Source organism: Capra hircus, chromosome 10 (assembly GCF_001704415.2).
Source record: "Capra hircus breed San Clemente chromosome 10, ASM170441v1, whole genome shotgun sequence".
In the NCBI taxonomy this organism is placed as follows: Eukaryota; Metazoa; Chordata; class Mammalia; order Artiodactyla; family Bovidae; genus Capra; species Capra hircus.
In genome coordinates, this window is record NC_030817.1 from 25,778,337 (window position 1) to 25,797,978 (window position 19,642).

Genomic DNA, 19,642 nt, shown 5'->3' on the forward strand with positions numbered 1-19,642 from the left:
TTCCTGTAATACCTCCCTGTTACCTCACCACCAACCGATCAGAAGAAAGTCACATACCTGCAACTCTCACCCATCAGTCAGTTCAGTTCAGTTCAGTTCAGTTCAGTTCAGTCGCTCAGTCCTGTCCGACTCTGTGACCCCATGGACTGCAGCACGCCAGGCTTCCCCATCCATCACCAACTCCCAGAGCTTACTTAAACTCATATCCATCAAGTCGGTGATGACATCCAACCGTCTCATCTTCTGTCATTCCTTTCTCCTCCTGCCTTCAATCTTTCCCAGCCTCAGGGTCTTTTCCAATGAGTCAGTTCTTTGCATCAGGCGGCCAAAGTATTGGAGTTTCAGCTTCAGCGTTAGTCCTTCCAAAGAATATTCAAGAATGATTTGCTTTAGGATTGACTGGTTTGATCTCCTTGTAGTCCAAGGGACTCTCAAGAGTCTTCTCCAACACCACAGTTCAAAAGCATCAATTCTTTGGTGATCAGCTTTCCTTATAGTCCAACTCTCACATCCATACATGACTACCGGGAAAACTATAGTGAGGATACATCTCTGGGCACACTTTTATGTATATTTTTGGTTCTTTTGAAGCTTATTAATGTTCTATGTAGTAAAAAAATAAAGTTTAATAAAGAAAGATAGGAGAAAATCTAAAAGCTTGGAGAAGCTCCAGCAAAGATGGAAAAGGTCTATACAGTCAGGAGAAACAAGACTGGGAGCTGACTGTGGCTCAGATCATGAACTCCTTATTGCCAAATTCAGACTTAAATTGAAGAAAGTAGGGGAAACCGCTAGACCATTCAAGTATGACCTAAATCAAATCCCTTATGATTATACAGTGGAAGTGACAAATAAATTCAAGGGATTAGATCTGTTAGACAGACTGCCTGAAGAACTATCCACTGAGGTGAGTGACATTGTACAGGAGACAGGGATCAAGACCATTCCCAAGAGAAAAAAGGCAAAATGGTTCTCTGAGGAGGTATTACAAATAGCTGTGAAAAGAAGTGAAAGGCAAAGGAGAAAAGGAAAGATATAGCCATCTGAATGCAGAGTTCCAAAGAATAGCAAGGAGAGACAAGAAAGCCTTCCTAAGCGATCAATGCAAAGAAATAGAGGGAAACAACAGAATGGGAAAGACTAGAAATCTCTTCAAGAAAATTGGAGATACCAAGAGAACATTTCATGCAAAGATGGGCACAATAAAGGAAAGAAATGGTATGCACCTAACAGAAGCAGAAGATATTAAGAAGAGATGGCAAGAATACACAGAAGAACTGTACAAAAAAAGATCTTCACAATCCAGATAATCATGATGGTGTGATCACTCACCTAGAGCCAGACATCCTGGAATGTGAAGTCAAGTGGGCCTTAGAAAGCACCACTACGAACAAAGCTAGTAGAGGTGATGGAACTCCAGTGGAGCTATTTCAAATCCTAAAAGATGATGCTGTGAAAGTGCTTCACTCAATATGCCAGCAAATTTGGAAAACTCAGCAGTGGCTACAGGACTGGAAAAGGTCAGTTTTCATTCCGATCCCAAAGAAAGGCAATGCCAAAGAATGTTCAAACTACCACACAATTGCACTCATCTCACATGCTAGCAAAGTAACACCAAAATTCTCCAAGCTAGGCTTCAACAGTATGTGAACCAAGAACTTTCAGATGTTCAAGCTGGATTTAGAAAAGACAGAGAAACCAGAGATTAAATTGCCAACACCTGTTGAATCATTGAAAAAGCAAGAGAATTTCAGAAAAACATCTACTTCTGCTTTATTGACTATGCCAAAGTCTTTTGACTGTGTGGATCACAATAAACTGTGGAAAAGTCTGAAAGAGATGGGAGTCCCAAGAACACCTGACCTGCCTCCTAAGAAATCTGTATGCAGGTCAAGAAGCAACAGTTAGAACTGGACATGGAACAACAGACTGGTTCCAAATAGGAAAAGGCGTACCTCAAGGCTGTATATTGTCACCCTGCTTATCTAACTTCTATGCAGAGTACATCATGAGAAACGCTGGACTGGATGAAGCACAAGCTGGAATCAAGATTGCCGGGAGAAATATCAATAACCTCTGATATGCAGATGACACCATTCTTATGGCAGAAAGTGAAGAACAACTAAGGAGCCTCTTGATGAAAGTGAAAGAGGAGAGTGAAAAAGTTGGCTTAAAGCTCAACGTTCAGAAAACCAAGATCGTGGCCTTTGGTCCCAACACTTCATGGCAAATAGTTGGGGAAACAATGAAAACAGTGAGAGACTTTATTTTCTTGGACTCCAAAATCACTGCAGATGGTGACTTCAGCCATGAAATTAAAAGACACTTGCTCCTTGGAAGAAAAGTTATGACCAACCTAGACAGCATATTAAAATGCAGAGAACATTACTTTGCCAACAGAGGTCTGTCTGGCCAAAGCTATGGTTTTTCAAGTAGTCATGTACGGATGTGAGAGTTGGACTATAAAGAAAGCTGAGCACCAAAGAACTGATGCTTTTTAACTGTGATGTTGGAAAAGACTATTGAGAGTCCCTTGGACTGCAAGGAGATCCAACCAGGCAATCCTAAAGGAAATAGGTCCTGAATATTCATTGGAAGGACTGATGCTGAAGCTGAAACTCAAATACTTTAGCCACCTAATGTGAAGAACTGACTCAGCGGAAAAGACCCTGATGCTGGGAAAGATTGAAGGTGGAAGGAGAAGGGGACAACAGAGGATGAGATGGTTGGATGGTATCACCGACTCAACGAACATGAATTTGAGTAAACTCTGGCATTGGTGATGGACAGGGAGGCCTGGAATGCTGCAGTCCATGGGGTTGCAGAGAGTCAGACACAACTAAGTGACTGAACTGAACTGAATGCTAACAAGAGCAAATAAGTCCAAATATGCCTGCTAGTGTCTCTAAGTTCCAAGCCCAGCCTTTTGTACTCTGCTTTGTGAAACTGGAGCAAAGGTTCTGCAAACCACATTTCCACTTTGCCTGCTGCCTCTCTGTTGAGCTCCACCTAGCAGAGCCAAGGGAGGACTTGTTTGCCTCTCTGGTGGCAATTCCTGAGAGTCTCACTCAGCCTCATCTTCACCCTGGCAGCAGAGTTCCTTCTCATAGCAGCAGTGAAATGCAGCCTACAGTTTTTCCAACACTTAAAAAATTAGCCTCATTACATCATTTTAGAGACATCAGCACCAACCAGCAGGCACACTCTTTTCAAGCTCTTAAGTTTCCAATCCTAAGGGCCCCTTCAAGGAAGTCACAGAAGCCAGTCCCAGCCAAGTGTCCCCTTTCCCTCAGAGGAGCTCTGAGTTTCAGTTCCACAATTCCTTTCTAAGTGTCTGAGTTTTAAAAATGTTGGCATATGGACATTACCGTGTAAAGCACAGGAAGCTCAGTTTGGTGCTCTGTGATGACGTAGAGGAGTGGGATGGGGAAGCAGGGGTAGGAGCGAGGTCCAAGAAGGAGGGGATATACGTATGTACATAGTTGACTCACTCCATTTTACAACAGAAACTAACACAACATTGTAAAGCCATTAAAAAAAATTCAACTTCCTCCTTTTATTCTCTCAGCAGTAGGGGTGGTAACTGCTTTCTATTGTTGCTACTATGAGAACTCAGAGTAGCAGTTCTCAGAGTGTGGTTTGTGGATCCCTCTGGAGGGTCCCTGAGCCCTTTCAGGGGATCCATGAGGTCGAAAATACTTTCAAAATAATCGTAGACATTCTTTTCCTTTTTCTGTGTTGACATTTGCACTGATGGTGCCTAAGGCATAGTGAATAAGACTGCTGACCCTTTAACATGAGTAAAGGGAGTGCCACACTAGCAGTCATTGTATTTTTTACCATTATGTACTTTCAGGGGGGAAAAATCCAGTTCTACTTAAGAATAACCCTTGACAAAGCAGTAAAATGAGTAACTTTATTAAATCATGATTCTTATGTTCAGATCCTTTTGTTGACTACAAATTGGCACTTGCCAAGAGGAAACTGGCGTAGCAGGTCTTTAGACAGACATTTTCAGGAACTCATTTCATGATCTTGCATCTCTTCACATCTAGAAAAGCACTAAATCCCTTCATGGTGACATCAGCTCCTCATGACTAGCAGAAAACATTTTGTAAAGTGTTGATTGCACTGAACTCCCCGCCTCACCAAAATCTTATCTATTGACCTTTTCCCACTGCCTCTTTAGAGCAGTCTCTTAGAGCTATATGAGGTGCAGTCTGCTCGGCTGTAGTCCTCACTTTGCCCAAAATAAAACTAAACTAACAACTCTCACATTGTGCATCGTTTTAGTCAACACCTTCAATATTCTTATGATAACTGAAACATTTGTGCTGTAGAGTAAAATGTGATATTATGACTGTCTCAAGGAATAGCACTTGCACAATTGTTTCAGTTAGCTGAACTAGCCATAGTTTTCATTGCACACCAATTTTTACTTTCAGAAACAATGAACAGGCAAACTCTGGTTACTCAGATTTGGACATTAAGCAGACTTTTCTCAAAAATGAACAAAGTAAGCCTGTCACTTCAAGGAAAACAACTGACAGTTTTTGTTGCCAATGACAAAATACGAGCTTCTAAACTAAATTTAAAAATTTGGAATATATGCATCTGCCATTGTGAGCTTGATAGTTTTCAATACTTTAAAAACTTTTCTGATGAGATTTGTGATATTAGCAAATAGGAACTTTTTTGAATGATGTATAATGAAATATGGCAACATTTGAAATATCTGCATTATGAAGTCAACTGATATTTTTCAATGACCGATGCATGCAACTACTAAATCATGCATGAGGAAAAGATCCTTTCAAACTGCAAGACAGACCAATGGGTTTTAATATAACAGATTAACAAAATGTTTTTTAGATATAGTTTTAGATTATACATTGCAACCAATCTTTAAGAAACTACTATTTGTCTAGTTTTGCTGTAATATCCAAAAATATAATAATTATTATCTGAAAAGTCTATTAAAATATCCTTCCTTTTCTAACTACATGTCTATATAGCTAGATATGGATTTTCTTCACATATTTTGACCAAAACAACATATCTTAGACTGAATGCAGAAACAGATACAAGTATCCAGCTGACTTCTATTAAGCCAGATATGAAAAAGGTTTACAAAAATGTTAAATAATGCCACTCTCCCCACTAAATTTTTATATAGTTGTTTTTCATAAAAATATGTTATTTCTGTTAACATGAAAGTGAAAGTCCCTCAGTCATGTCCAACTCTTTGCAACCCCATGGACTGCAGCACACCAGGCTTCCCTGTCCATTACCAACTCCCAGAGCCTACTCAAACTCATGTCCATTGAGTTGGTGATACCATCCAACCATCTCATCCTCTGTCATCCACTTCTCCTCCTGCCTTCAATCTTTCCCAGCATCAGGGTCTTTTCCAATGAGTCAGTTTTTGCAACAGGTGGCCAAAATATTGGGAGTTTCAGCTTCAGCATCAGTCCTTCCAAAGAATATTCAGGACCTATTTCCTTTAGGATGGACTGGTTGGATCTCCTTGCAGTCCAAGGGACTCTCAAGAATCTTCTCCAACACCATAGGTCAAAAGCATCAGTTCTTCAGGGCTCAGCTTTCTTTATAGTCCAACTCTCACATCCGTACATGACTACTCGAAAAACCACAGCTTTGACTAGATGGACTTTTGTTGGCAAAGTGATGTCTCTACTTTTTAATATGCTGTCTAGGTTGGTCATAGATTTTCTTCCAAGGAATGGGTAGCTGTCCTCTTCTCCAGAGGATCTTCCCAACCCAGGGATCAAACCCAGGTCTCCTGCATTGTAGGCAGATTCTTTACCAGCTGAGCCAGATGTTTTTATTTTCAGCTTTATTGAGATATAATTGACATACATTGGAAGTTTAAGGGGCAGAATGCAATGATTTAATGATTACCACAATAAGGTTAATTAACACATCATCACCTCACATACTCACCATTGTGTGTGTTTGTGTGTGTGTGTGTGTGTGTGGTGTGAAAACTTTTAAGATCTACTTTCTTAGCAGCTTTCAAGTATAGAAAACATCATTGTTAACTGAAGTCACTATGCTATACATTAGATCTCCAGAACATACTCATCTTACAACTGGAAGTTTATACCCTATATCCATCTTTTCACTACACATTTTCTCCACTTACCTTGCCTGTTATTTTTAAACTTTTTAAAAAATAAATGTTGTAGAAAAGTTCTCAGTTTTATTTTCTAACATTGGTGATAAATGTGTATGTTGAATGTGAGAGCTACTCAGTAGTGTCCGACTATACAGCCCGTGAAATTCTCCAGGCCAGAATACTGAAGCGGGATTCTTTACCAACTGAGCTTACTGGTGATAAATACCACAGGCTTTAGCCAACATATGAGCTCCTTGGGGTCCTCAGTGAGTTTGTAAAAGTATTTTTAAAACTCCTGAAACCAAAAAGTTTGGGAACTGCTGCCTTAAAGTTCTTTTTAAATCTGTTTAGGTACCTACTTATTAATACCTAATTAACAAATATTTATATTAAATTCTGTCTGTTAAAATAACTTTTGTGGTTTCTATCTCCTGACTGGACCCTGACAGGTATACAAATATATTTTAAAAGTATAACATAATCTTACTGAAGTGAGGGGAGGAAATTAATCCAAAGAATTTTTGAGCACAATATTTTGATTATACACACTCAATCTAATGAAAACAAAAATTTAAACTTGTTCTCAGTTTATTTTCTATAGTATTATATCTTCCAGTAGTACAGCAAAATTCTGAAACAATGGGCAAATGAACATACATGTCAGTGTTGTTGGGAGCCAGGCTTCTCACCATGGAGAAGTGTTCGTACCATGGCGATACATTTATGAGATATGCTGGATTGGGATTGAATGTGTTACATGAATTCACGACTTCTAAAATCCAAACACACATACTTCCACAACTGCCACCATTACCATTGCTGCCAAGGTGCAAAACACTTTATCACCCCATAAGGTCCTTCTGTGTCCCTGTGCAGTTATGTATATCTTGCGTGGTTGAATTCCTTGAATCTGTGAGTCAAAATTAAAAATTTTTTTTCACCCATTATTTTTTCAAAAATATTTTCCACTTCTCTCCTTGTTTTTTGGACACAACTGAGCGACTTCACTTTCACTTTTCACTTTCATGCATCGGAGAAGGAAATGGCAACCCACTCCAGTGTTCTTGCCTGCAAAATCCCAGGGACGGCAGAGCCTGGTGGGCTGCCGTCTATGGGGTCGCACAGAGTCGGGCAGACTGAAGTGACTTAGTAGTAGTAGTAGTGGTGGTAGTTATTTTACTTTTGGCTGTGTGCGGTCTTTGTTGCTGCTGGAGGGATTTCCCTGGCTGTGGTGTGTGCGCTTCTCCCTGTGGCGGCATCTCTATGGTGCGCGAGCCTCAGTAGTTGCAACTCACTGGCTCTAGAGCGTGGGCTCAGTAGTTGTGACGTCAGGCTTAGTAGCCCCGAGGCACGTGAGCTCTTCCTGAATAACGGCTCCAATCCTGCGTCCCCTGCATTAGCAGGTGGATCATCAGAGAAGTCCCTCCCCTTGTTTTGTTACTACCAACGTATGTAAGTCAGGCTTTGTGATGTTTTTCCATAGGTCATTGAAACTTCGTTCATTTTTGTTCATTCTTTTTCCTTGGTGTGCTTCAGTTTTAATTGTTTCTATTACTGTGTTTTTAATTTCACTAATATTTTTCCTTTGTGGTGTCTAATTTTTCATTTTAAATGTTGCATTTTTTACTTCTAAAAGTTCCATTTGGTTTCTTTTTATAGTTTCTATTTCTCTCTTGGTTATGTTTTCCTTCAAATCCTTTAGCATACTTATAATGCTTTAAAAGGGTCTCAACTGCTAATTGCCTCATATCTCTCATTTTTTGACTTCTCTCTCTCTTTTTTGTATGTCAAGTAACTGTTTTAAGACATGCGGGACATTGTAAATGTTACACTGTTGAGGGACCGATTTCTTTTTCTTCCTTCAAAGAGTTTTGAATTTTGTTCTGGTGGTCAAAGTCTTTTACAGGTCATTATGAGTTTGCAAGCTTTGTTGGGGCTGATCTTGAGTGACCTTTAGTGCAGGGCTATTTGGGTCTCATTCCCAACGTCTTGCTTTTCTAAGGTCTTGACTGAATATTCCAGATGTCAGTGTGGCCTCTTTATTCTAGCTGATTAGAGCTCAGCAACTCCAATCACGTACAAGCTTCTGGAGGCGTTCAGTCTGCAGCTCCCCAGTACTTGTTCTTTCCCCCATAGTTGCTTTTTTCCCCAAATCATGAAAACTATGCCTGAGTTCTAGGATTCAGCCAAATCCTTTTAAGAACTCCAGCAAAGCCTTCTGCAGTTCTTCCTCTGAGCGGTGCTCTTCTTCCTGGTTCTCTGTCTGGCAAATTCCAGCTGACTCAGCCTCCCCTGGTCTTTGTCTCCTCCACTCAGTAAGATTCAATTCCCACGTCCTGCTTGTTTTCCATCCCTGCACTGTGTCTGGAATGTGCTTCTAGGCAAAATGCAGAAGCAATCTAGGGATCACCTCATTTTGCTTCCATTCTCTCAGCAAATGTCTGAAATTTGTGAAAACAATGGTTTCATACACTTTGTCTAGTTTTCTAAATGTTTACCGTTGGAGAGCTGGTCCAATATTTGCCTGCTTGGTTTTTGATCAAGTAAATTGACAGGTACACTTTCTCTACTTCCAGGCAGTTCCACCTGGTCCTCTTTCTCCATATGCACGTAAATGAAAATAAATGCTTAAAACCAAAGGTCCTGGATTTCAGTCCTTTGGAACCAGTCCTGCTGGTATGTGAGCTCTGTTCTATCTTAACCCCATAAAAGAAGTTCTCTGAGGATTACCATAGAGCTAATCGTAAACTCTGGTGCTAAAGGATATATCCTCCAGACGCTTTCAAAAGATTGGATGGCACCACTGTATTTTTTTTTAGCATCCATAAATAAAGTTTTATTGGCACATAACCTTGCTCATCCATTTACATATTTGTCTCTGGCTGATTTCATGCTACAACAGCAGAGTTGAGTAGTTGCAACAGAGCTGTATATGGCCTGCACAGCCTATCTGATCCTTCACAGAAAAAGTTTGCTGATTTCTAATCTGGAGTATAGGTGGGGGCTAGCAGTCCATGGCATAAGATTGTACCAAATAACATGGGTCTGGATGATACCATCAAGAAAGCTGGTTAGACTTCAATAGGAGGGTCATGACCCAGAAGGAGTTCAGAGCCTGAGGGAGGACCAAGCAAAGACACCTGGGAAGGAATGATGGGGAGGAGAGCTGGGGTAGAGGGGGCAGGGCACAGAACAAGACAAAGTGTTCTGTATTCACAAAATGTCTTTGTATTTTTTAATCAAAAGACACTTTTTTTTTCATAAACAGGTATAAAATAGAAGAGAAAAAGAAAGGTAGAAAATACACCAAAAGGTTAACAATAATTATCTTAGAGAAATGAAATTCTGAATGCTTTTTTCTTTTTGCTTTTCCAGAGTTTCTAAATTTTAAAATAATGAACACATGCTGCCTTTATAACAAGAAGATGAATGATGCCATATGTTTGTGCACCCTTCCCACATGATGACGTTTCACTGTGTGTTTTTAAGGTCATGGGAGTAACTGATGTTGAGCATACTCAGCCCCCCTGGGTGATGGCCAAGCTCTGCCCTTACTCAACAGAAGAACAGGCCTATTGAATTCTCACACCCTTCTTACTCTCTTCTCCCCAAACAAAAGATTATTTGAAGAGTTTCCTTGTTCTCTAAGCAAATGACATCAACTCCAAAAAACCTTTTGCTAAGAAGGGTTTCCAGGACATTCTGATAAAGCCAAATCTCCTACAGGTGTGGAGTCCGGGGTCCAGGAGAAAGAGGAGACGCTGTTCCACATGGGCATCGGCATGACTGCACTGGGTTCCTGGGCATTCTCTCAGGCACAGCTGGGAGCTGTGCACTGTGCCTGGGCATTGCCCTCAGCACAGCTAAGGGCAGAGGAGAGGAGGACAGAGTTTCTGCCAGCGGGACTCACAGGGCCTGCACTCCAAGTCCTACATTCCCAAAGACAGAACAAGAAATCTGCTCCTCAAAACTCCAGGCCAGGAACTCTGGAGACATTAGCATACTCTGGCAAGCGGCCAGATGGCTAATAGATAGCAGGTAATTCAGGAAACAATTAGAAGCCTGCGCCCACACAGATCAGTTACAAAAAATGACCTCTGTCATTCAGGATACGGCCCTGAAAGTAAAGAACCCTTTCTTGTTTCACTTTTGGGGACTGGGGAAATGTCAGATCTCTCTCTCTTCTTTGATGCGGTGACAAGTTAACAAGTGCTGAGTCTCCAATAGGCACTTCTGCCTCCCTAAGCACGGTGGGGGAGACCCAGCAGGTCCGCTCCAATGAGGCCTGGTGCCCAGGAGGAGGGAAGCAATCCCTCCGGTGCCAGCCACAAGGTAGGAGGCCCTCGCCAGCTTTCTTTTTCACCATTTACTGCCTGTGTCTCCAGTCTTCTTGCCCTCCTTGCCCACACTTCTGCCCTGACCTGCTCCTTTCAGAGTCCATGCCTGGCTTCAGAGGGAGGTCTTTCTAGCCCTGCTTTTGCCTTCCCGAGTCAGTACATTGCACTCCCCCAGCTGGTCCCCTCTACAAGCATACACACACACTTGGTTTGATTTGGGGAGTCGAGGGGGAGCAAGATTCAGAAAGAAAAGCTTCTGTTTACTTATGAGGAATGCAAGTGTATTCACTGTCACGGATTTCATCTTTTGTGTATCATTTGTTTCATTATCATTTGATGTAAATTGTTGCTTTCAAAACTATTTTTTCTTGAGAACTTTATCCTTTTCTCCAGCAAGATGTACAGAATCTGAATGTTAAACAGGAATGCAATGACAGATTGAGGCGTTCTCACTTTCTCTTAAGTAGATGGAAACTGCTAATAATTCTCTTCTTATATATTATGTAAAATCAGTCAGACTTTGCCTGTCTTTACATTCCGTCCCTATTTTTCTCTCATAAAATCAACAGTAATAACAGTACTATTAATAACAGTACCTATTGGAGTTTCAGCTTCAACATCAGTCCTTCCAATGAACACCCAGGACTGATCTCCTTTAGGATGGACTGGCTGGATCTCCTTGCAGTCCAAGGGACTCTCAAGAATCTTCTCCAACATCACAGTTCAAAAGCATCAATTCTTCAGTGCTCAGCTTTCTTCACAGTCCAACTCTCACATCCATACATGACCACTGGAAAAACCATAGCCTTAACTAGACTGACCTTTGTTGACAAAATAACGTCTCTGCTTTTTAATACGCAGTCTAGGTTGGTCATAACTTTCCTTCCAAGGAGTAAGCGTCTTTTAATTTCATGGCTGCGATCACCATCTGCAGTGATTTAGGAGCCCCCAAAAATAAAGTCAGCCACTGTTTCCACTGTTTCCCCATCTATTTCCCATGAAGTGATGGGACCAGATGCCATGATCTTCGTTTTATGAATGTTGAGCTTTAAGCCAGCTTTTTCACTCTCCTCTTTCACTTTCATCAAAAGGCTCTTTAGTTCTTCTTCACTTTCTGCCATAAGGGTGGTGTCATCTGCATATCTGAGGTTATTGATATTTCTCCCAGCAGTCTTGATTCCAGCTTGTGCTTCACCCAGTCCAGCATTTCTCATGATGTACTCTGCATAGAAGTTAAATAAGCAGGGTGACAAGATATAGCCTTGACGTACTCCTTTTCCTATTTGGAACCAGTCTGCTGTTCCATGTCCAGTTCTAACTGTTGCTTCTTGACCTACATACGGGTTTCTCAAGAGGCAGGTCAGGTGGTCTGGTATTCCCATCTCTTTCAGAATTTTCCACAGTTTATTGTGATCCACACACTCAAAGGACTTGGCATAGTCAATAAAGCAGAAATAGATGTTTTTCTGGAACTCTCTTGCTTTTTCGATGATCCAGCGAATGTTGGCAATTTGATCTCTAGTTCCTCTGCCTTTTCTAAAACCAGCTTGAATATCTGGAAGTGTTCATTGGAAGGACTGATGTTGAAGCTGAAACTCCAATATTTTGGCCACCTGATGTGAAGAGCTGACTCATTTGAAAAGACCCTAATGTTGGGAAAGATTGAAGGCAGGAGGAGAAGGGGACGACAGAGGATGAGAGGGTTAGATGGCATCACCGACTCAATGGACATGAGTCTGGGTAAACTCCGGGAGTTGGTGATAGACAGGGAGGCCTGGTGTGCTGCAGTTCATGGGGTTGCAAAGAGTCAGACACAACTGAGTGGCTGAACTGAACAATGTTTGGAGCACTAAGATGTGCTGGACTGTGCTAAGTACTTGTATGCACTGCCTTATTTAACCTTTTCCACAGTCCTATTTTATTATCCCCATTGTATAGATGAGAAAATAGAGGACTGCATGGAGACATTCAATAACTGTCCAGAGGTTTTTTTTTTTTTTTTTTTTAAGATAGAGACAGCAAAGACTATGACACTCAAATCCCTGCCTGTCAGATTCCAAAGTCCTATCCTCTGTCACTTACATCCTAACTCCTTTAAGGAAGCAGCAGGTGAGAGTCCTGGGCCCTGGGAGCTGAGCTAAAAGGGATAGTGATCTGCAGAGGAGGGAGCTGAGAGCCCGTTACTGATGTCATAGCATCCAAAATTGTCCATCATGCTTGGAGTTCCAGTGCTCCACAAGCATCATCTCATTTGATGCTGACTGTGGTCCCATGAGTCAGGCATTATTTTTCACCAAGCTCTGCCACCCCATGCTGCTGCTGCTGCTGCTAAGTCACTTCAGTAGTGTGTGACTCTGTGCGACCCCATAGACAGCAGCCCACCAGGCTCCCCCGTCCAAACTGAGGGTCAGAGGAGAAGTGATTTGTTCAAGGCCACGATGCTGATAAGTGGAGGTAGAATGTGGTTTTGAATTCTCAAACCTACACTCATCTTACTATACCCTCTGTCTTTCAGCAACCCTTGAGTTAGGCCTTTTGAAACAACATGAGGAATGGAGCCAGGCTCTTTGGCTCTTTGCTTATTCAGTGGCCAATAGTTTGGAAACTATGCTGAGTAGATAAAAGTATGGGCTCTAGAATCAAATTCCCAGAGTCAGAATCCCAGCTCTTTCACTTACAAGTTACATGATTTTGGCAAGCCACTGCACTTCAGTTTCCTCATCTAATAAGAAGAGCACCCACTTTGAAGGTCACTGTGAATGAGGTTGGGGCTTCCCTGGTAGCTCAGAGGTTAAAGCATTTGCCTGCAATGTGAGACACCTGGGTTCAATCCCTGGGTCAGGAAGATCCCCAGGAAAAGGAAATGGCAACCCACTCCAGTATTCTTGCCTGGAGAATCCCATGGACGGAGGAGCCTGGTGGGCTACGGTCTACGGGGTCACAAAGAGTCAGACATGACTGAGCAACTTCACTTCACAGTGACCTTCAAAGTGACATGAATGAGGTATGTGAAAGGAGCTTAGGATCATGCTTGGCTATCAACAAATGGAAGTTATTATTGCTACTTAGCCATTTTGCTTAGCACCCAACAACTGTATTGACAGAGAAATTTTCAGCTAATATACGTTACATTTGCCTGCCAAAGGCAAGCCCTCCAGACTTCTCTGCCATGGCTTGAGTTCTTCCCAAGAGCAGACTCTGGGGCAAAGATTCAAGTTGCAAGTAGTTGATGGGGGTGGTGATTCCAGAAAGTTCTTTGAGAGAGTAGGGAAAGTGAGACAAGAAAGGAAACAAGTCAACAATGGGAGTTAGTGAGCCTCTCACCACTGGTTGGGGGGATGGGGGCTCTATCCTACTGGGTTCCTCCATGGACCTAGGTACACAGACCCCAAGAGTAAAGGTTGCTCCTGGGGCATTCTGTCCCTGTAGACCTCAGGGCTAAACATGCTCCAGGAGCCAGGGCATACCTCCAGGCAACAAGCAACAGAAAGCTGCTGTAAGTGAGGACCACATTGTAGATGACCCTGGGGCAGGCCAGGAACATATGGGTGGGGCCGTACTTATCAGCTTTACTGTAATCACTCAGTGTTGCTAATACTCTAGGGGTATCTTTTTTTTTCCCTCAAATACATTTGCCAAACAGTCTCTTTGTTTGCTCTGGATCTAGTTTTGAAAAGCAAAGTTTCCTCTTTGAACTACAAGTGCCTGCTTTGAAGCATCTTTAGAAATTATAGATAATCAAGGCCCCCTTACTGTGGAAAATTCTTAAAGAGATGGGAATACCAGACCACCTGACCTGCCTCTTGAGAAGTCTGTATGCAGGTCAGGAAGCAACAGTTAGAACTGGACATGGAACAACAGACTGGTTCCAAATAGGAAAAGGAGTACGTCAAGGATGTATATTGTCACCATGCTTATTTAACTTCTATGCAGAGTACATCATGAGAAACGCTGGACTGGAAGAAACACAAGCTGGAATCAAGATTGCCAGAAGAAATATCAATAACCTCAGATATGCAGATGACACCACCCTTATGGCAGAAAGTGAAGAGGAACTCAAAAGCCTCTTGATGAAAGTGAAAGAGGAGAGTGAAAAAGTCGGCTTAAAGCTCAACATTCATAAAATGAAGATCATGGCACCCGGTCCCATCACTTCATGGGAAATAGATGGGGAAACAGTGGAAACAGTGTCAGACTTTATTTTGGGGGGTTCCAAAATCACTGGAGATGGTGACTGCAGCCATGAAATTAAAAGACGCTTACTCCTAGGAAGAAAAGTTATGACCAACCTAGATAGTATATTCAAAAGCAGAGACGTTACTTTGCCGACTAAGGTCTGTCTAGTGAAGGCTATGGTTTTTCCTGTGGTCATGTATGGATGTGAGAGTTGGACTGTGAAGAAGGCTGAGCGCCAAAGAATGGATGCTTTTGAACTGTGGTATTGGAGAAGACTCTTGAGAGTCCCTTGGACTGCAAGGAGATCCAACCAGCCCATTCTGAAGGAGATCAGCCCTGGGATTTCTTTGGAAGAAATGATGCTGAAGCTGAAGCTCCAGTACTTTGGCCACCTCATGTGAAGAGTTGACTCATTGGAAAAGACTCTGATGCTGGGAGGGATTGGGGGCAGGAGGAGAAGGGGACGACAGAGGATGAGATGGCTGGATGGCATCACCGACTCGATGGACGTGAGTCTGAGTGAACTCCGGGAGTTGGTGATGGACAGGGAGGCCTGGCATGCTGTGATTCATTGGGTCACAAAGAGTCGGACCCAACTGAGCGACTGAACTGAACTAAAGCTTCCATACTCACGACAGTCCAGCTCACCTCTGCCTTCTAGTTTACAGAATACTTTTGCACATGTGCTCTCATTTAATCCTCACAGTAAGCAGTGAGGTAGGTGATAGTCCTCCAAAGCAATCCCAGAGTTGTCAATCCTCCTACCAGGGATTAGAAACAGGTTAGTGGTTTCAGCTGACACACTCCTCCTCAACATCTGATTTCAGGTTTCTAAGTTTTAACAGTTCCCACCTCTCCCCACACCTGGTCCTAGGGGTGGGGGCTGCTCCTGCAGTTGCTGACCCTGTAATACCTTAGTGCACTCTTTTTGCCTTTTCTGTTACCTAGATAACAACTTTACACTTAGTTCCAATCATTAGATGACCCTCTCTGTTTAAATAACTGATGTTTCTGTCTCTTTGCCAATCCCTGATGCCCCTCTTAATGACAGCTGGAGAACTGGAGTATCTCAGGGGACAGAGTGGGGTAAAGAGTCCACGAGGCCTCTGGGGAGAAATGCTGGAAGATTTTCAGAGTAGTTCCTCTTTCTGAATCATGGAGCTCTGTGAAAGACTGATGAAAACAATGCGCTTTCTTCTCTGGAAACTGTAAGTATCTGTCAACACACCCCCCCACCTCCAACCCTCACACACAATCCCACACCCAGTTGCAGGGGTTGTGTGTGCTTGTGTGTGTGCGTGCTCAGTCACTTTGGTTGTGTCTCTTTGCGACCCCATGGACTGTAGCCCACCAGGATCCTCTGTCCATGGGATTCTCCAGGCAAGAATACTGGAGTGGGTGGCCATTTCCTCCTCCAGGAGGTCTTCCCAACCCAGAGATGGAACCCGGGTCTCCTGCATTGTAGGCAGGTTCCTTACCACTAGCGCCCCTTTACAGGGGTTGTGTGTTAGTCACTCAGTTGTATACGACTCAGAGTGACCCCATGTGGACCCCAAATCTCAGGTTCATAATTCCTGTGGTAGAATGCTGGCCAGGTTGAGTCTCTCTCATGGAGAAAATCTGGTTGGCTCTCAGAGGCTGTTGCCTCAGAAAAGTCAAACAAAAGGACCGTCAGTACTGGGTTGCCAAGGAGCTGTCCTAGATTTTCAAACTCCCTGAATTTGAGATAAATATCCCGACTGTGAACCTGCCAACCATCCCGGATCTGTAGTTCTTTTGCATCTGAAGCTTTAGAACTGTATCTTTTTCAGTAGCAATTATTTTACTTATGGGGGTTTAGCCAACAAGAATGGAGCACTCTGAGGCAGAGCCTTGTTTGGGGGCTCTCCTCCCTGAAGGCCCTGCCTGGCTGACCCAGCCAGGCCCCAGTAGCTCTGCGCCCTTCAGTGGCCTGCTACTGTGGAGACCTCCTGGAGAGAAAGGCGAGTCGCCACCTCCTGGGCGGCTCTATTATTGCATGTCAAGTTTGCGGAAAGCAATTGTTCACTCAGTTGTGTCCGACTCTTTGGGACCCCATGGACCGTAGCAGGTCAGGCTTCCCTGTCCTTCACTGTCTCCCAGAGTTTGCTCAAACTACGTCCGTTGAGTCAGTGATGCCATCCAACCACCTCGTCCTCTGTTGCCCCTTCTCCTTTTACCTTCAATTTTTCCCAGCATCAGGGTCTTTTCCAACGAGTTACCTCTTGGTATCTGGTAGCCAAAGTATTGGAGCTTCAGCTTCAGCATCAGTCCTTCCAATGAATATTCACAGTTGATTTCCTTTAAGATTGACTGGTTTGATCTTTTTGCTCTCCAAGAGACTCTCAAGAATCTTTTCCAGCACCACAGTTCAAAAGCATTAATTCTTTGGCACTCAGCCTTAAAAAGAAATTGGTGGTGTTAAATTTCTAAGGACAACAACTTCCCTTTTACTGCGAGTTGGTTATCTGGATATGTTTTATAGATAATTATGTCCTAGGCCATTAAAGGGGAGAACACAGAGACTGAGAAAAATTACTACCTTTGAGCCTCAGTTTTTCGTCTCTAAGACAAGGCTGGCTGTTATCTTAATGCTCAGAAGCCTGTCACCAGTTTTTCCTTTCTCCATTAAACTGCCTTGTTGAGCTTTCCACATTAGAAGGCAGTACCTCAGAGTGGAATAAAATTCGTCCCCACATCACTAACACAATTAGATAGCTACCACATACCCCTGCAAATCTGTCTTATGTATATTGCTTATTAGTTGCATGTTATCTTTTAAGCTATCTAGACATTGCTCCAGATATAGACTGATTTTTTTTTCTCTATTGATTAAGAAAGTCTCTTTTGTTTCATAAATTCATTCATTCTGCAAAATGATGCATACATTGACCGCATTTTTAGTGAGTGAGCACTGTTTTCCAGGCATTAGAGATGCAGCCGCAGACAGACACAAACCTCTCCCTTGTGGAGATTCTCATCTAAGGCAGGAGACAGACAACAAATACAACATATGAAATATGTAGTGTGTCAACTGAAAAAGGATGTGGGTTAAGAGCAGTTATTTGTTTTGCTTTTTTTTTAAGTAGGAGAAATTACAGTGTGTTTGTCTGTTGATGGGAATGATCCTAATAAGGGATGATGATGATAGCGAGAAGAAGGGGTGTTAGTGGCACAATGCCCTTGAGAAGGTGAGAGGGGATGGGATCCGGTGCAGAAGTGGAAAGGATGTATCAAAAACTGATTGAGCCCCTGTCGGGTGTCAGAACTTGGACCGGTGCTGGAGACAACAGCAAAGAAAACAGACTTCCTGGAGAATTCGTCCCAGCCTTCCTGGAGATTTCATTCTAATTAGGGCAATGGACAGTAAAAAGGCAAACAAATGAATGGATCCGTGGTACCCATGGAGTGGGTGAGTGCCATCTGACGTAAGCACAGTGGTCGTGGAGGTCCCGTTTGAGGCGTGAGAGTTGAGCTGAGCCCTAAAGCATGATAGGGGCTTCCCTGGAGGCTCAGTGGTAAAGAATCCTCCTCTAATGTGAGAGACATGGGTTTGATCCCTAGGTCAGGAAGATACCCTGGAAAAGCAAATGCCAACCGAATCCCATATTCTTGCCTGGAGAATCCCATGGACAGAGGATCGTGGTGGCTACAGTCCATGGGGTCTCAAAGAGTCAGACACAACTTAGTGGCTAAAAAAAAAACAACAAAGCATCATAGGGCACTATCCACATGAAAAATCTGAGGGACGAGTATTCCACACAGGAAAAAGAACACGTACAAGAGCTTGAGAGGGAAGAGCCTGGCCGTCTGTGCACTTGTAGGAGGTGAAGCTGCAGGAGGGTAATTATCAAGAATGAAGCCTGAGATGAGGTTACAGAGGTTGATTATTGATGGCTTTCTGTGAAAAGCCAATAAATTTTATGATCAAATTTATAAGTTACTCAAGGCTAGGAAGGAGAGATAACAGTTAAATGACATAATCAGAAATTAAAAAGAAAAGAAATTTCAATAGATGGCTTGTGACAAATTCCCGTGTCAGTTCTTGCACTGAGATTCCAAAAATCAAGTGCAAAAAAATAGTAAAAAGATCAAGTGCACCACTAGCTCCTGTACAAAAGGATTTGGGGGTCACAGAGAGCAGAGCGTAAAACAGAGACCTGAGTGCAAGCTCTCTGGGGAATGCAATCAAAGGAGGGGAAGTGAGGGAGGACGGAATTGATGCAGGAAGAAAAAAGAACTAAGACAGAGCTGTGTCTGGAAGTGGCCATGCCTCCAGTCTTCAGCTTGTACTGTCCAAGGAGACCAGAGAGTCAATGTCTGAAAGATGTCTCAGCAACAACCAAAAGGGGGAAGTGGGGTGTCAGCAGCTCTCCACTGACACCCAGATCACTGGGCAAAGATTCTCCCCATGGACGTCTGCGGTCACCCATGTGTGTGCTAAGCACATTACCGTGTGGCCCCACCCACAACATTACTCAGAGGCCTGAAGGCAGAAAGTGAGACCATACCGAGTGGATCTGAGGTCAGCATGGTCAGCTGCACCTGTGGGAACTAGCTGGCACCCCACAGAACTGGACATAGCAGGAATAAGGGACAAGTGAGGCCCAAACCTTGGAAATGGGTCACAACATTTGTGACACACACACACATTGGTGAGAAGGGACAATTTTCCTTTCACCATTTTGCAACTTTATCTCCATCTTTTTAGATTTTTCATGAATATATGTGTCTAACTAAATCTCACTGGCAATGCTTTCAAGACATTTAGGCCCTTAGAGGTAAAAGGTTCCCCACAAATACTGTCCCAAAAGCTATAATAATCCCTTCTTTAAAATCTCCCTAATTCAACAAAGGGATCTTTATTAAATATTATCTAAGTCTTCTAAGTCTTTATAAAATGCTGCACTTGTAAACTCGCATGTAAAAACTCCTTATTTCTGCTAATCCAAGGGCTACTGGGGAGGCAAGTACT